Raw genomic sequence first — 3,229 nt, forward strand, 5'->3', positions numbered from 1 at the left:
TTTTAAATGATAAGAAAACTAGTGACTATAATAAATGGATCAAAATACGTCAAGAATTGTGTTACTATCAAAATAAAAAAAGAATAAGACAATGGATGTACGACCTAGTCTAAAAACATCACATCCATCATCTAAAACCACTGGAACACAAACACAAGACGACTCAGTCGGGTTTGATGTAATGCCAACAACTGATATTCTTTACAATAAAAATAATGTTAATCCAAAAAAGGAACTCTCAATAGATAATGAGTCCCATGATTTACCTAATCTCAGCGACGATGAAGATTTAATGCCTGAAAAAAAACTTTTAAGTCAACGCATAATAAACGTAAAGTAAAGGACACATCATTTTTAGATACTCCATTTGTAGACACTCAAGTATCAAAAATACAAGCAGTGTCTAAAGTAAAGCTTACCGATAAGCAGCAAAAACTAAGAGCAAAACTTAAGAGGGATAAAAGTGAACAAAAACCATTACAAGACTTGAAATACGTAAGCGGACGGGAAAAGTTGAGTAGATCTGTTAGAAACAGAGAACCTTTGCAAATTGGAAAAAACAAAATTAATTGGGTTTCCTACAATTAATAAACGGAGAAGAACATAAAACCAAAATGACATTTACAACACAGTTTTTCGTTACATTACTCAGTAATGATTCATTAAATGTCTTTAATGATAACGTTAAGTGTGCATTTACAAACATTGTAAATATTCCTGAAAACATGAATGACGAATGGGAAGTTGGAATCACAGACTTATATCTTAATAAATGTGCACCAGACAATCATAATAATTCATCGATTATGTCTGCAGAAACAACAGAATTCGTTATTAGCTTAGTAAATGGGGAAACATTTAGATATGAAAATGAATCAATTGAGTCTGAAGTTTTTGAAAATGGATTAATTTTTTGTTTACACTGACATTATTAAGCCAAGATGTGTTGGAAACAAGAGACCCCGATGTCTTCGAGTATTATATTTCAATGGAAAAGAGCAACTCATACAATTCAAAAATATTGAATATTATCCTATTGAAATATGGTCACCAAAGGAAATTTCAATATTAATTACTGATTCCAAAGGATATAAAGTACCATTTGAATCTTCAACAGTTCCAATATTTATTACTCTACACTTCAGAAAACGAATCGAAATGCTATAAATAAAACAGTACAAATCTTAATTAGTTCAGAGTAGAAATAGTCATCATGACGAGATCTTATCAACAATATTATTTAAATCAATGCGGTGGTGGGTTAAATCATATAGGAAGTCTATATGTGACACCCAGAGTTATCCAACAAGGTAGAGGAATTGGAAATTTCTTTAGTGGTCTTTTTTTAATTATATAAAACCACTATTCCTTTCGGGGATAAACGCTATTAAAAATCAAGCCTCTGAAACTGGAAAGGCTGTAATAAATGAGTTTGGTCGAAAACCTTTAAGAAACATTATCCAAGAACAAAGCAAAATTGCACTGCAAAATCTATCAAATAAAGCAATAAATAAATTTACACGATTCCAAAATGGTGAAGGTAAAAAGAATAAAAAGGGAAGGTCTAGGAAAAAACGAGCTCATTTATCATCTAAACAAGGACGCAAACATACGCAGTCGAGATCAATAAAGAAAAAATCATCCAAGAAATTAAACATAAAAGATATTTTTTCGAAATCAAAATGACCACCCATATAGAATGTATGAAAAGCGAATTGGATCTGTTTGAACCACATCCCACACAAAGTTCTATTCTGAGAACTGAAGAAGTTTCATACAACCCCATAGCATCGTTGGACAGTGCTTCTTCAATTGAATTCGTGTGCTTAGGAAATGGTGAAACATATAGAGACCTGTCAAGTGTTTACTTAAGACTTGTTGTACAGCTAAGAAAAAATGATAATGGTGTCATTGAAGGAAACAATGTTGGAGTAGTTAATAATATTTTGCATTCAATGTTCAGAAGTTCATCAGTCTACTTAAATAATATATTGGTTTCTCAGAGCGATAATAACTATCATTATAGATCGTATTTGCAAACGATTTTAAACTATGGCAGTGATGCCAGTGAAAGTCACTTAGCTACTCAAGGGTATTATCCTAATTATGGAAAATTAATATCTGGTCAATATGTTAACACCGATGGGAACATTCTGCTCAAAAATATATTTCAAAACAGTAATAAGGTTGAACTGTTCGGAAAAGTTCATGGAGATATATTTAATCAGCCAAAATTACTCATAAATAATGTTGATTTGAGGATAACTTTTAACATTGAAAAACAGCATTTTATTTGATGGAAACTGATACTGAGTCAAGTCTTAAGATATTGGAAGCGCAACTTTTCATGAATCACATAACTATTAATCCAAGCATTTTATTGGCCCATCATCATGTTTTACAAACTAAAAATGCCATTTATCCATACAGCAAAGTTCAAGTAAAATCATTTACAATATATCCAGGAAATAATACGCTATCAATTGACAACGCAGTTATTGGACAGCTTCCTAATTTCTTAGCTTTTTGCATGGTAAAAAACAAATCATATTCAGGAAATCGGACATTAAATCCATTCAACTTTGATCATTTTAAAATTCAACGCTTTAATCTAATGGTAAATGGTGTGCAAGTACCATCGCAGGCACTTGAATTTGATTTCTCGAATTCCGAAAATGCTCAAAGCTCTAGAGGATATAATATGTTATTCAGATCAAGTGGCATAAGACATTATGATCGAGGCTTGCAAATCACAAAGGAAATGTTTGATAAAAACAGTTTTATATTAGCATTTGACTTAACTGCAGATCATCATAATTCAACTGTATGCTCAAATTTGATTTCTCAAGGATCCATCCGAATTGAAGGACGTTTTTCTGAGCCTCTTACAGAAGCAGTTACTTGTCTGGTGTACTGTGAATATGACTCAATGATTGATATTGATAAACATCGAAATATACGTGTTCTTCTGTAAAAATGAATACATTGCAAATCGATAATTTGCTCTCCAAGCATTCAAAAACAAAACAATTTTTAAAGGCGTTTATCCCTCTGATAGGCTCCCAAAAGTAATTTCTAAATATCCTGCTTTAATAATAGCTAACACAGATTCTTCAAACCGTCCAGGAACGCATTGGGTTGCATTTTACTTTGATAGTAAGCATTCAGCTGAATTTTTTGACTCCTATGGTCAATATCCTCAGAAGAAAGAATTTTTAAAATTATTAAG

At 31.7% G+C, this 3,229-nt stretch overlaps 1 long non-coding RNA gene across 1 annotated transcript; it reads left to right on the forward strand.

Annotated features, from left to right (window-relative positions):
- Positions 1-1,543: 1,543 nt before the first annotated feature.
- LOC117903157 lies at positions 1,544-3,229 on the forward strand. Its single transcript, XR_004649485.1, has 2 exons — positions 1,544-1,965; positions 2,027-3,229. It is a non-coding gene; the product is annotated as an uncharacterized LOC117903157 (long non-coding RNA).

The sequence above is a fragment of the Drosophila subobscura genome, chromosome A (genome assembly GCF_008121235.1).
Source record: "Drosophila subobscura isolate 14011-0131.10 chromosome A, UCBerk_Dsub_1.0, whole genome shotgun sequence".
Lineage (NCBI taxonomy): Eukaryota > Metazoa > Arthropoda > Insecta > Diptera > Drosophilidae > Drosophila > Drosophila subobscura.